Genomic DNA, 15635 nt, shown 5'->3' with positions numbered 1-15635 from the left:
GTTATGCTACAGGCTATATAATATAACATAGCTCTTTTGTAAAACCCATATTCTTCCTTTCTTTCCATTACTGTATATCTGTAGTTATGGTGTTTCAGTTTTTACCAACAAGCTTAAACTTATCACATATACTGATATAATGGGTGCAAGTGTGTTCAGTTTTTCCAGGACCCATAACTTAGTCACTTACATCATTTTCTTTTCTGTTTTTTTTTCATTTTGGTGCAAGCGATTGAACCTAAAATCTCCTAGATAATCATTTGCATATATCAGGGATGTCTAACAATTACAAGTATTCGCCAAGTACCTAAGGGTGAAACTACTACACAGTTGACCTGCAGAAGGTAAGTAGCATGTATGATCTGGCATCTGTGAATCTATTCATCCCTTTCAAAATTTCATCTGGGTATCCTGATATGTCTGAACACAAAAGGAAATTCTCAGCCTCAGAAGACAAGTTGTCTTCTCTTTTACTTCTGTGGCTTTCCATTCTGCACTCCGAATTAAATTTTGTTTTTACATCTTCAATGATAGAAGCATTCAGGGCACACTGAAAAATAAGTACCTTATTAGTTCATAATATGCTTGGGATTGTGCATAATTATGTTTAGTTGATTATTTGGCTATGGCAATCACAGGACCATAGAGTAACTAAAATTAGAAATGGGAAAGACCCATTGGGTATCATTATCTTTCTTTTTTGTCAAGGCAAGTGTATGTACTAAAATACAGTGTGTGTGTGTGTGTGTGTGTGTGTGTGTGTGTGTGTGTGTGTGTGTGGTACTATAAGAATTTCCTTTAGCTACAGAAATTCACATTTTTGTAGAATTATTTAGGTAGAAATATAGGATTATGAGGAGTGGAAGGGCCAATAGTCACATTAAAGAATGGTAGAGGTGGAAATAATTTTACAGAACCTCAGTTATAGACCAGATACCAAATTTATATTATCTCCAATATAGCATAACAGTCAAATAATATTACACTCATTTTGTGTACATGCAAATGGAATTCAGTGAATGCAAATTATTTGTATAGTATCATAGAACTATAAATAATGAAGCCTAGTTTCAAACTCTGATCCCTTTCTTACCAAGCCCAATGCTTTCCCCCACTATCAAGGCAGAGGAATGGATATATTTGATGGCAAGAGTTTCCAGGAGTTCTACAGCATAACACAGAGTAGAGAGTGAGAAAGGAAAATAGACTCTACTCTACAAAGACTTGTTCCTTGATCCAACTTGGGTTAATTTTCTCTGTGATATATTTGGTTCAGTTCAGAAAGAATCTTTCTGGGAAAGTCTAGCAAAATCTTCTTAATCCCAACATTCACCCTTGGTGATTATCAACCCACAGATGACTCATCATATTTCTTTACTATACATGCCATCCTAAGTTTAAAACACATTTAATTAAGAGCATACCATATACTTCTTGTATTTTTTCTTATTTAGTGGCACTAAGAATTTTCAGTACAAGTATAATACTCGGTATTTTATAGCTCTTACATGTCTATTAACAAAGGGAGTTGAACAATGAGGGAAGGACATGGCAGGTCCCATGGAGTTCAGTCTGTGAACTCAGTGAGATACTCCTAAGGACTTCTAGAATTAACTGTGAATGATCTTGCAGGAAGCCAGAAATCCCACAGGAACATATACATCTATAGTTAGGAAATTTGGGCCAACCAATAGTATTGTGCCTTTTTTTTTTTTCTCTTGCCAGTCCTGGGCTTGAGCTCAGGGCCTGAGCACTGTCCTTGGACTTTCTCAAGGCTAGAGCTCTCCCACTTGAGCCTCAGCTTTTTTTGTATGTATGTGGTACTGAGGAATCGAACCCGGGCCTTTGTGCATGCTAGGCAAGCACTCTACCACTAGGCCAAACTCCCGGCCCTGTGTCTTTTTTTTAATTAAAGAATTTATTAACATTGATTTTTACATCATATTTCAAATGACCTATTTAACAAACAAGTATTCAAGAAGGGAATCTCTATATACAATCACTGGCACTTAAATTTTAGAAGATAATTAAAATTAAGCTGAGGGTTTGTGTATCATAGATACATATTAATCTGTGTAATAAAACATTATGTCTATAGAGTCACAAATTTTTATGTCTATGTAGTTGTGTTTATATTTCCAATACCATGTCTATAGCATTGGGCACGTGAATAATTAGTCCTCTCTCTTGTACTGTTTGGGTCTAATAGCCACATATTAAGGATACCATGCACCTTTTGTTCCTTTGGTCTTGACTTGTCTCATTCAACACAATTCGCTGTAGATTCATCCACTTCCCTGCGAATGCCATTATTTTATCTTGCTTGTTGTCTATGTAGAATTCCATTGTATATATATATACCACATTTTTTGTATCCATTCATCTGCAGTAGGGCATCTGGATTGTTTCCATCACTTGGCTATTGTGAATAGTGCAGAGATGAACATAGCAGAGCAGGTGTCCTTATCATGTGCTGGGTTATGATGTTCAGGATAGATGCTGTGTCTTTTTTTAACTCACAGAATGGTAAACTCTAAGGTAACCTGGGGATAAACATAAAATAAAAGCTATGGGGTAATAATTAATCACATTATTTTATTTCTTGGTAAATTTATCTCTAAGAGGTTCATGAGACTTACCACAACTTAGTCCTGCTCTATATGTCTTGTGAATCTATTTTTAAATAGCTTTATGGAGGTATAATTTACATACCTTAAAATTCAGCCCTTATAACTCTACAGTTCAGTAACTTTTAGTAAATTTAGAGTTGTGCAGCCAACACTAAAATTTAGCTTTTGAGCATCTTCATGAACTTTAACATTCCCCTAGTGCCTATTTATGGGCTCTCACCATGCTCAAATTCAGCCCTAAGCAACCATCCATCTGCTTTGCCTCTATGAATTTACTTTTCTGGAAATTCCCTGTAAATGGTACAATATATATATAGTGACATATCTGGCTTCTTTAATTAGGCCTGTATTTTTAAAGGTTTATTCATGGTGTAGTGTGTAAACATTCTTTTCTGCTGCTAACTAGTAGTTTATTATATGGAAATGTCACATTGTGCTTATCTGCTCAGCAGTTGATAGGTATTCTGGTTGTTTCCAGGGTTTTTTTTTCATATATTTTTATTGTAATTAATAGAGGGGTTACAGTTATATTTTCCAGATAGAAGGTGCATTACTTTACACACAATGATACTCCTTCTCATGTTTTTACTAGTCCTAGGGCTTGAAATCAGATCCTGGGCACTGTCCTTGGATACATTTTTGCTTAAGGCTAGAGCTTTGCCATCTGAGACTTCTTTAGGAAAAGGGCTATTTTGAGTTGACAAAAATGTACCTAATTTCAAGCTGTATATGGGGCCGGGAGTTTCATCTAGTGGTAAAGTACATGCACTAAGACCTGGGCTAGATTCCTCAGTACCACATACACAGAAAAAGCTGAAAGTGATGTTGTGGCTCAAGTAGTAGAGCTCTCGCTTTGAGAAAGCCGGAGGACCATGATCAGGCCCAGGACTGGCAAAAAAACTGTATATACTATATACACATACCCTGAAGAACCTGAAATATAATTAAGTTTGAATAACTTCAGAATTCTTGGGAGTTTACTGTATTGAGAAAGTGTGGGGCACGTCACATCAAGGGTAAAAGGCCTACCTCGTGGTCCAGTGCTCACTTCCTGGTTTTGGAATTCCAACCTTCCTGTCACCTCCTTAGGAGGTTTGGCTGTGGTTTGTGATGTAAAATAAGGCTACCTCGAACCCATGGATTGGCCCCACCGCCCTCTCTGACCACACCTACCTCCCCTTGCCCTGCCCGCCTGTATGCTGATAGACTCCTGCATCTTACTTTAGCCCCTTGTACTTTCCCAATAAAGGAGTCTTGCTGTGACAGTCTCCCTGGTGCATCTGTGTCTTCCCTCTGGAGAAGGAGGACTGGATGAAATCGGCCAGTGGGCCCTAACCTTTCTTGGCCTCCTCTTAGTCGGGGTGCATTCTCCTTGTACCTCTTGAGAGTCAAGAGGCAAGAAGCGCTAAAAACCCAGAAAGGAAAGGAGACAGAATATTCAAATATAATCTAATCCTAACATCTAATTTGAAGGCATGGAATATCTCCTCATTCCTCAACATGTATATACTTCTTAGGATTTCCCAAAGTAGATTTTTTTACACAGATAAAGATGGGAAATGGTCAGTTACAAAGTCTGGTCATCTTCAGTTTCCCACTTCACTGAGCAAATTTAGAAAGATACTACCTCATCAAGCAAACTTTTCTACCACGTGTGAGAATATACATGTATGGTATAGGAACATGAAATCTTTCCCTTTTAAAAAGCCTATTTTCCTTTTTGGTTGGTTTTTTTTCCTGTAAAATGTAGACTTTTGTACTTCAGAGCCTTACTTAATTCTTTGGAGGAAAATTAGGGAGAAAATAAATGGAAAAGAACCTTTTATTTATGGATAATTCCTGTCTCCTTCCCCTTTTCATTCTCAAGATTTGGCTAGAGTAGACTAAACTCAGCAGTCCCTACTGAATACACTTATGCCATTAGACAAACTGGAGCTTTTGTCTTGCTTGTTACATTTAAGACCATCAAATTACAGTATATTTGGATGGCTATAATGTGTATCCAGAGTCCAGTTTGCGTATGGCTTCACATTTTCCTGAAGCTAGATAGATAAATAGATAGGTTTTGAAGAGGTGAAGGAATCCAGGCACATAGAACAGTAGTTTTCAGAGAATTCCAAGAGTTCTGGTTGCTGGCCATTTCTTCTCACTATACTCTTTAGGGCAAATGAGCCATTGACCACTTGGATCAAATACCAGATCATCCACTAATGAGAAGCACATGTAAGACAAGAAGGTGTTTAGAATCTACCCATTGCCATGAATACTGCAAGCAAGGAACCTTGATACCTTGTAATATTCTTTCTTAAAAGTAATACATCTCTTATTTAAATAAGGTATTTGGGATAATTACTTTGGTCTCAACAAACCTCTAAGAGAAAAAAAAAATTAATTCTCAGACTCTCAAGGGGAAGGACCGTGCTAAACTCTGTGTGTTAAGAGTAGAATCTAAGCACTTGAGAGCATAGCAAGAGAAGTCTTGGAGACTTGTGTATTTAGTCAGAGGATCTAGGCTCTGAATTGAGACATGAAGCTTATTAGAATTGCAGCTAACATGGATGAGGTTGGACTTGAACAGACTGACAATATGTACTTGTGATTGCTATCTTAGGAGATGTTGTCTACTGAAAGGCTTTGTTCTGTCTCAGTGAGAAGTTGTTTTCTGTTGGTTTGATATCTGAAGAGTCTCTTTAATGGCTCCCAATCTTAATCTTCTTTGTTTTTCTCCCAGCTTTTAATATTTTCTCAAAAGCCAATCTTAATCGAACTTCTTAATCAGTCTAGATTCCCTTCTTTGAAATTACTTCCCTTTGACAATATCTTAATAGTAACTAGGGCATCCATGCAGAAAATTAGAAGTGCACTGCCTGCTCACACCCATCCTCTCCTCTTCCTGGAAGCTGAATGGTTGGTAGGTACTGTTGGCGCTAAAATTTGAGAGAAGGAGGGGAGAGTGGTGGAACTTTAAGAAGCGAGAGGGTTTTGTAATAAAAATTACAGCATACTTCTGTTTCTTCTCTCTTTCCTGTCCTTTCCATTCTCCTCTTCTAGCAAGAACATGCTAGGCAGGGGAGTCTGTGTATGTTTTCTTTCAAAAGGAAAAAAAAATACAGAGCAGCTTGCTGTTTCTGTTCCGAGGCATCAGCCTACAAGATGGGGGAGATGCTGAAATATGAAAATTAAAGATTCAAGATTGAAGAGGGAGAAAAAATTGGTTGGAACATTAATACCATCTTGGAGGTTTGGATCCTGACTTCTCTCTCCCAGATAAAGGATTAGGCGGCAGGAAAAGTGGGAGTAGGGGCAAAGGGAGAGTAAGGCACTACTCCAGGGAAGGAAGGGAAGGGTGGTTTTTTCTCTACTACCCATTTGGTTTGAGTCCAGGTAGAGGAGGACAGGGAGGGGAGAAGGGAAGGAGGAAGAAGAAAGGAAGGAGGAGGGGGAGGGGAAGGGAGAGAGAGAAGGGGAGGAGCAGGAGTAATGACTTCTTGAAGCAAGATAATGAGAATTGGAATCCAGAAATTGGTAATCTGCTTGCAGTCCTGAGATCTCCCTTTTATATCCTTTTGGGCAAGTTTCAAGTATTCTGGTGTCTGGTTAGACAGCTGTCCACCTCACTCTAAAGAAATGTCACGTGTACCCCTCACCCCAGTGTCTGTCTGCCTTAGAAGGCCTAAATAAAAAAGAAAGGGCATTGTCTCTTTCCAAATTTCCTTTCTAACTTGCCCTCAGTAGTGCCTACTATTTCTGGTTGAAAGCCTTTTTGACAAGGTGTACATTTACTCAGTTTCTATTTTCTGGAAGATAGGAATAATCATATGTGTGTGTGTGTGTGTGTGTGTGTGTGTGTGTGTGTGTGTGTGTGCCCAACCTGGAGCTATCATGCTCAAGTCTAGCATTCCACTCTTTAAGACACAGTTCCACTTCTGTTTGGAGATAAGAGGCATAGAGATTTTCCTGCCCAGGCTGTCTTTGAATCAAATCTCAGTCTCCTCAGTAGGTAGGATTGTAGGAGTAAACCACTGGTATCTGGCTAACAATTCCTTTCTTGGCTGGTTTGAGAACTGAGTGACATAGGACAGTGTCTAATGCATATTAAGCACTGAAAAATATTGGCAGCGATTTTGGGCAGATAATACACAAACACTTTGAACAGTTACTATACAATCAGCATTATAATGGTAAATAATGCACCTAAATGGCTAAAAAGAATTAGGAGCTAAATGGCTATAAAGAATTAGGAATATTTTAAGGAAGGGCCTCCTAAATCATATGAAATGGGAAACGCTTACAGTCCATAAATAAAAAAAACAAAGTAAAATATCAGTGAAGTAAAAAAAAAAAAACATACTTCATTTTCCAGTAGTTGGCAGCAAAACCCATTTGTCACCTTCAATGCTACCATATTTATAGTGAATGAACAGATAAAGGGTCCATGATGAAATGGATGCTGTAAAAGATATGAGATACTTCCAAAATGGAAACCTCTCAGAAAGGTGAGGGTGTTGGGTTGTCAGGAGTGTGCATGAGATAATCCAGATCAGTGAGGCAAAGGCCTGCTGAAAGTACACTTCCTGTCAAAGTGAAATTGCACTGAGTTTTGCAATGCACAAGAACAATGGCTTGGAGTAAGAATGCCATGTTTCTAGCTTTAAACCAAGAACTGACAGGCTCTGGTTCCACTCCAGAGCTCCTCTTTCTTCCTTATTTATTAAAAAAAAAACATATGCTTCATACTGTGTGTTCTCAAAGGAATAGAATGTGTCTCATACTTCGTCATTTCTTCATGGTATGCAACAAGGTGTTGAGCATGAGTCCTGGAAACAAACAAACAAAAAACCACTGCCGCCACCACCACCACCACAACGTGGACAATACAACTAAAAGCAAAGTTTGTACAGAGGTCTTCCTTTACAAATGCTAAACACCATGTCATCAGCTAGTGTCTATTACTTTATAATTAGTTTATATAAGGATTGACAAAAGTATTTAGGAAAAAAGAATCTCTGTAGCAGGTAAGATTCACCATTCTTTGTTTTGACACTTAAGGGTCTATTGATAAAACACTTGGTCAGTCTCCTTGTTAGATTATCTAATGACACACAACCAAACATTTCCAGTGCATTAAAAAAAAAAAGATAGAACCTCTTTGATCTGGATTCTAGAAATCTATAATGATTTGGACTAGTGATGAGGTGTAATTTCATCATTACATGACTGACAGATTGTTGTAAATAAGATATAATCACGCAGCTCTAAACATTCTCTGTCAATGAAGTAATCCATTTGTAACACCTCTGTTGTTTGCATCATCTTCATTTAAACAAAGAAAGAGATGCATACTCTGCTTCCAAGTGCTTGACAATATAAAAGGGTGGAGAATAGATTTGAATTCTTGGAGTATGGCACATGCTTATAACCTTTTTCTGGCTATTTGTATGTATGTATATACACTCATGTTCTTTTGAGAAAGTAAACTTTACAGAGTTTGAGTAATGGATTCATTAATCAAGCAGCACTAAAAACAAAAAGGATTTTAAATTTGGCCTTACCAATATGTGTAATGTTTTTTTACAGGCTGACTGTGGAAGTAAAGTAAAAAAATAATTATCCAATGGGCTACAGAAAGATGTTTGCTTTATTTGGGTATCATCTGGTAGAAAGTATCTAGTTAAAGGTTAGTTACCAGCATATGATTGTTGAGGTTTTTTTGTTTTCTTTTAACTGTTTAGATTAAATTTGGCTTGTTTGGCTTGCACTTGGTTTGTCTTAGCTCAATAGCCACTCATTTGGTTGTTTTAATAAGTAACATAAATGCAAAAAGTGGCATTTCCAAGAAAACAGGATTTATTCTGGGCTTCACTGGATATGCAGAACAGTGGTTCATAGAGTAATCTCAATGCAAATCTATAGTGATTTATTTGATGGCAATAATTCATATTTATACACTTCCTAGTGGATGTCAAGAAGATCATTATAGCATTGTAATTCTTTATGAGCATTTACCATCTAACTCAGAGTTGTGTACATTTAGAGCAAGTAGAAACCACTAAAATCAAGAACAATGTTCTTAACACCTGTCACCTAATGTCTTACAGTCCTTATTATAAAATACAGCAAGCAACAATCATTTTTAAGGTACTTTTGGATAAGAATAACTAGTCTTCTCTCTGCTTTGCTTTCTTTTAAACATGGTTACATCAGGAGGTGTCGCTTTCTATTGATGTGGTACATGTAGATCAGATTCAGCTTGCAGAGCCATTTTTCTAGAGCAGTTATAACTCATGAATAAGTCACAAGTATCAGGTCTTAGGGCCTGGACTTGTTAAGGGGAGCAGGGACTGGTACCATCCAGAATGCCTAAGAGTCCCCGGCCCCATTGTGGAAGGTCGACAATGGTACAGCCCAGCCACCTTTGCCCTTCCAGGGAGGGGCAACCTTGACCTTTTCCCCACCCCCCATGAGGAGGGATATCTGCTTGGGTGGAGGTGGGCCTGCTTTGTATGGAGACCTTCCCAATTAGCACACCAACTCCAACTAAGGTGATAGGTAAATTCAAACACTGGGCTGTAACCCTATTGGCTACTTGCGTGTGGCCGGAGCTGACTATGGTCCCTCTGTGTATGTAAGTATCCCATTGGCCACCTGTGTGTGGCCAGGTTTGACCGCATGGGTTTTGCCCTTAAAAACCCAGGGTGAGAGTTGTTCAGGGTCACAGCGTCAGCTCCCCAGTCTGCACTGTGTCCCTGGCCGGTCAGTTCACCATCTACTTCCTCAATAAATTCACCTTTTTATATGAGACTGTCTCTGTGTGGTGGACTCTGGTGGGACGTGGAATCCCCACCTGGAGGATGTAGAATCCCCTCCTCTTGACCCCATAACAGAATCATCCATTTTGTTGATGAGGTACTTTGGAACTGCAAGTGAGTAATTGTCTAATTTCAGATTTTAAAGTAGTTGAGTGAGCTATCACAGTTGGAAGGAGAATGAACAAAAAAATTCATAAAAATACGATTGAGAAGTTGTAACAGATCTTGAGAATCCTCAGAAAAACAACAGCTCTTAGATGGGCCACAGACTTAAAAAGAGACTTCTCTGAAGAAGAAATAAGAATGGCCTATAGACACATGAAGAAATGCTTGACATCTCTTATCATAAGAGAAATGCAAATTAAAACAACTTTAAGATTCTACCTCACTCCAGTTAGAATGTCCAGCATCAAGAAATCTAATAACAACAGATGATGGAGGGAATATGGACAGGAGGGATCACTACTACCCTGATGGTGGGAGTGCAAACTCGTTCAACCACTATGGAAGGCAGTATGGCAGTGCCTCAAAAGACTAAACATAGAGCTCCCCTATGACCCAGCAACTCCACTACTTGGCATTTACCCAATCATCCAGAAACAAGGACATAATAAATCCACTAGTACAACAGTGTTCATTACAGCATTATTTACCATAGCAAACTATGGACCCAACCCAGATGCCCCTCAGTTGATGAGTGGATCAACAAGATGTGGTATTTATACACAATGGAATTCTATGCTGCTGTCAGAAAGAATGACATTGCCCCATTTGTAAGGAAATGGAAAGACTTAGAAAAAGTCATATTAAGTGAAGTAAGCCAGACTCAAAGGAACTTAGGCTCAATGGTTTCCCTCATCTGACATAATCAGTAGAAACCTTGGGATCTCCTAGCAGAGATTCACAACAAAACAAAATCTAGATAAATAAGGCCATATAGCATAACGCTAAATGTAAGGACCTCCAGGATAAAGAAACAAAAGCCATATAATGAGTGATTGTTGTCCTTAAGTACTATGTCATCTCTCATCTCTTTTGCTGACCCTTGGTTATTTCACATTGTTACAATATTCACCTTGTTATTTGATATATTTTATATATGCTTAATTGGTTATTTGAAATAGGAGAAGGTAGGGGGGAAATCAAGTTATTTGGGGGGTGGGGAAAGGGAAATGGGGACCATGACATGAGAAAGGGTATCAATATATGTGAAGTAATGCACCTTCTATCTGGTGAATATAATGTAACCCTTCTATTAATTATAATAAAATATATGAAAAAACAGCTCTTTTCCTTTTCTCTAGTTCTTCTCTCTCTTTCTCTTTTTTGGGAGGGTATAATCTGGTAGAAAGTCTCTAGTTAGTGTCTCTTGCTTTCCTGCCTTTCCATCCCTTCTTCCTTTCTCCCCTTCTCCCTCCCCTTCCTTCCTTCCTTCCCTTCTTTCCTCGCCTTTCCTTCCCTCCCTCCCTCCCTCCCTTCCTTCTTTCCTTCCTCCTTCCTTTCTTCCTTCCTTCCTTCCTCCTTCCTTTCTTCCTTCCTTCCTTCCTTCCTTCCTTCCTTCCTTCCTGCCTTCCTTCCTTCCTTCCCCAAACTTTATCCCTATTCCTCTAAAAATTCCTGGCAGACATCAGAATAATTAAGACAGAGTCCACAAATTCAAGGAGTTTAATATGTTGGGGGGGAAACTGCAGACCTCAATTATATGAAGGAAGCAGTTTGTAGGAGGTAGAGCTACTTAAACAAAGGTGTCAGTAACCCAGGAAGTAAGAAATCAGAGCCCTAACAAAGAAATGACTGATGTTGTGAAAGTCCAAAAGAAAGAAGGATGAAATTTTATCTTCAGTGACTTTTTTTTCCCAATACTTGGGCTTGAACTCAGGGCCTGAACACTGTCCTTGGACTTTCTCAAGGCTAGAACTCTACCACTTGAGCCACAGCACCACATCCGGCTTTTTCTATTTATTTATTTTAATATATTTTTATTGTAATTAGTAGAAGGGTTACATTATATGCACCAGATAGAAGGTGCATTACTTCACATACATTGATACCCTTTCTCATGTCTTGGTCCCCATTTCCCTCCCCCCACCCCCAACCCTCATCTTGTTTTCCCCCCTTCCCTATCCGATTTCAAATAACCAAATAAGCATATATCCAATCTATCAGATAACAAGGAGATATACTGTCACAATATGAGATAACCAAGTGACAGCAAAAGAGATGAGAGATAACATAGTACATTAAGGACAACAATTACTCATTATATGGCTTTTGTTTCTATATCCTGGAGGTCCTTTCGTTTAGCATCATACAATAGGGCCTTATGTATCTAGGTTTTGTTCTATTATGATTCTCTGCTAGGAGAGCCCAAGGTTTCTACTAATTATGACAAATGAGGGAAACCATTGAACCTATGTTCCTTTGAGTCTGACTTACTTCACTTAATATGACTTTTTCTAAGTCTTTCCATTTCCTTACAAATGGGGCAATGTCATTCTTTCTGACAGCAGCATAGAATTCCATTGTGTATAAATACCACATCTTGCTGATCCACTCATCAACTGAGGGGCGTCTGGGTTGGGTCCATATTTTGCTATGGTAAATAGTGCTGCAATGAACATCATTGTGCTAGTGGATTTAGTATGTCCTTGTTTCTGGACAATTGTCAAGTAGTGGAGTTGCTGGGTCATAGGGGAGGTCTATGTTTAGTCTTTTGAGGAACTGCCATACTGCCTTCCATAGTGGCTGAACAAGTTTGCACTCCCACCAACAGTGTATTTATGTGGTATGGAGGAATTAAACCCAGGTCTTCATGCATGCTAGGCAAGCCCTCTACCACTATGCCTCTTCAGTGATTTCTACGCAACAGAATATCAGTCCCAACACCTCTAATGACTTTCCTTGCACTGGCTAACATAAATATACAATCTCTCTATATGTGCTAACCTCCTTTTTATCAACCACTGTGTTTTGAGGGGAAAGAGTAAAACTAGATTGTATGTGAATGAAAAGAGGTGACTTAAAATTCATTTTCACCCAATGACAGAATGGCTGGGAGCCCCAATATTTTTCCTCTTGAAGAAGTATCAAGGGCCAGAATCTTCACACCTCCAAACCTTACAGGTTAGCTTTGAACTTTTAGCACTTCAAAAAAGAAGTATGATTTAGGGCAAGGCTAATGGGTTTTACTGTAAAGTAAATAAGTCATATTATATTCCAGGATTGAATTGAGAAAGTCGCTTCACTTTGATGACCCTCTGTTTCTAAACTATGGGAATGAGAATGCCTTGTCTATCTTGGTTCACTTCCTTTCCCTCATAAATAGCTGGTTTCTGTGTACAATAAGAACTTTAGGCAAGCTGAAGTGATTAATCCTGTCCTAGGCCTGAGCATTGCGAACCTAAGTTTAATACATATCCACAGTTTCTGAAAAAAAAAATGACATGGAGTCAGGTCTATTTTTGTGACTTGCATTATTCTTCAGATCATCTCCAGTGTTCCTCTGAATTAAATGTTTGAGAAAAGAGGAAGAAGAGAGGTAAATGGTCAATTCTTGTCTTGTGGAACCAACCCTACTCTTACCTATCTGGAATTAGGAGGTATCCTGATTTAGAAGGCCAAACAGAAGTGAGAAACTAGTGCTACAGGGGATTAGAAGTGACTTAGAGAGTTATGCCTTTTACCTGCCAGTTGTTGGGGCTCAGAACACATAGCCTCCAGGAATGTCATCGTGGTACATTGAGTATGCTGAACTGAAGATGACTAGAAGGACTTCAGATGCAAAGTCTCCCTGACCTCTTACCTCTCACCTAAAGTCATTCATAGACATCAGAATTCCTGTCCCCCAAGGCAAGTTAGAGAAACTAAAACTCCTTTTCCTTAAACTACAAAACTTAGTAGGGACACTCTCTCCCTGTCCCTCAGACACTCTTATTGCAGAGAGGTCTTCTAAGAGGAGGATCTGCTACCTAGAGAGGCCAAGGCAATTGATTAGACAGACAACCCCCTCTTCATTCCCATTCTACTAGCATTAACTCATATCCTTTCGTGTCACCACACTTCTATGTTGTCATTCATTTTTTTTTCATTTAACTCTAGTTTAAACCATGGGTTTGAGTCTTCATTTCTGAAAGTTTATATGCTATATAAAAATTTATTTAAACAAATTTGCTGTGCTTTTCTCTTGTCTTTTCATGGTATATTTCTTTTAAAAAATATTTTTATTATCTTTTAGAAATTGGAGTTGTCATTCACCAAAGCATTTTATGAATAAAGTGAATCTTGGCAACTATCATCCTTTTCATCATTCTCACCCAACCCTCCTAACCCACATCTTCCCTTACTTGTCCTAATTTTAGGTTATATATTTGATTATTTTGCTTTTTTAAACAACAGTTTATGTGTACAGTGTATCTGTTTGTGTTATAACTTCAACACCTTCACTCCACTTTGACTCACTGTTTTCATTATATATCTCAATTCTGTGGAATATATTTATACATATATATGTATATTTCTGCATAAATATATGTGCATATATGTGTATATATAGAGAGCTTTAAAAATTTATTACCTCCCCCCCAAAAAATCCCTCAAAGAAACAACAATCTGATTAACAGATGGGCTAATGAGTTTCAGAGACTTCTGAGACTTCTCAGAAGGAGTCAGAATTGCCAATATACACATGAAAAAATGTTGGCCATAAAGGAAATGCAAATCAAAATATTTATATTACACTTCAAATAAGTTAGAATGGTTAATATAAAGAATACAAACAACAAATACTAGTGAGATTGTGACAAAGTAAACTCTATTATATATGTTGGTGTATGTAATCTTGTTCAACCTTTTGGAAAGCAGTATGGAGTTTCCTCAATCAACAGAAAACAGAACTTCCCTATGACCCCGAAATTCCACTCCTGGGCATTTATCCAGTAGAACACAAACAAGGCCACACTAAACCTACCAGCATAATTATGTTCATTGCAACATTGTTGAGCACAGCCAAGGTTTAGAATCAATACAGATGCTCCTCAATGTATGAATGAATTAAGAAAATGTGGTATATATGCACAATAGAATTCTATTCATCAGAAAGAATATTATACCATTTGTAAAGAAATATAAAAATTATATTAAGTGAAATAAGTCAGATCCACAGAGATATAGGTGGCATGGTTTCCCTCAGTTTTGGTAGCTAGAATGTGCCCATAAATCTACAAGGTGGTAAACAAGGGATTGAAATGAATGCAATGACGTACAATAGACTATGGAGAGTGCCACTAGTGTAATTCTTTGAAAAGATAAGTCATAGCCCTACAAAATAAGAACCAGTTGAGGGGTACTTGCAAGAGCATTGGGTGGGGTCAAGGAAAGAGGGACAGAAGAATGAAGTGGGGATATAGAGAGAATGAAGTCAAGAATTCATTATACAAGGTGCAGTTCAGTGTCGATGGCCGCAGCCCCAGGTAAAGCCCTGGCAGCTTGAACGAGACCATGGCCTGCACAGAGCTGTACCTTCATCACTATCAAGCCTGATGGGGTCCAGTGGGGTCTTGTGGGAGAAATCATGAAGCATTTTGAGCAGAAAGGATTCTGTTCGTTGGCTTGAAGTTTACGCAGGCTTCTGAAGATCTTCTCAAGGAACACTACTACATTGACCTGAAGGACCATCCATTCTTTACAGGCCTGGTGAAATACATGCACTCAATGCCCGTGGTTGCCATGGTCTGGAAGGGGCTGAATGTTGTAAAAATAGGCAGAGTGATGCTTGGAGAGACCAACCTGCAGATTCCAAGCCAGGCACCATCCGTGAAGACTTCTGCATCCATGTTGGCAGGAACATCATTCGTGGCAGCGATTTCATGGAGAGTGTAGAGAAAGAAATCAGCCTGTGGTTTTGGCCTGAGGAACTAGTGGATTACAAGAGCTGTGTGCAGGACTGGATTTATGAGTGAGAGGAGGACAGGCTAGGATGCTTTTCCTGTCCATTCCCCCCCATTCCCGTGGGTAAGGGACCACACTAGCAAATTCAGTTATTTCTGGAACTTCCTTATAACCTAGAAGAATGCTCTTGAAGCTGAGTGCTACCTGTACAGTGTTAAATGCTGCCATCAGATTAAAATGTTTCATCTCAATAAAAAAGAATTTATTGTACAAACCTGTCTTTTGTTACAGTTTTGACTTTTATTGAATG

The 15635-nt window shown here is 38.6% G+C and overlaps 1 pseudogene; it reads left to right on the top strand.

The window, feature by feature from the left end:
• The first annotated feature begins 9942 nt into the window (after positions 1–9942).
• LOC150055931 (nucleoside diphosphate kinase A-like) lies at positions 9943–15396 on the top strand (annotated as a pseudogene).
• Positions 15397–15635: the final 239 nt, after the last annotated feature.

The sequence above is a fragment of the Megascapheus bottae genome, chromosome 13 (genome assembly GCF_031878675.1).
Source record: "Megascapheus bottae isolate mThoBot1 chromosome 13, mThoBot2.hap1, whole genome shotgun sequence".
Lineage (NCBI taxonomy): Eukaryota > Metazoa > Chordata > Mammalia > Rodentia > Geomyidae > Megascapheus > Megascapheus bottae.
The sequence above is the reverse complement of the archived record's forward strand: the minus strand, read 5'-3'. Positions and strand labels throughout refer to the sequence as shown.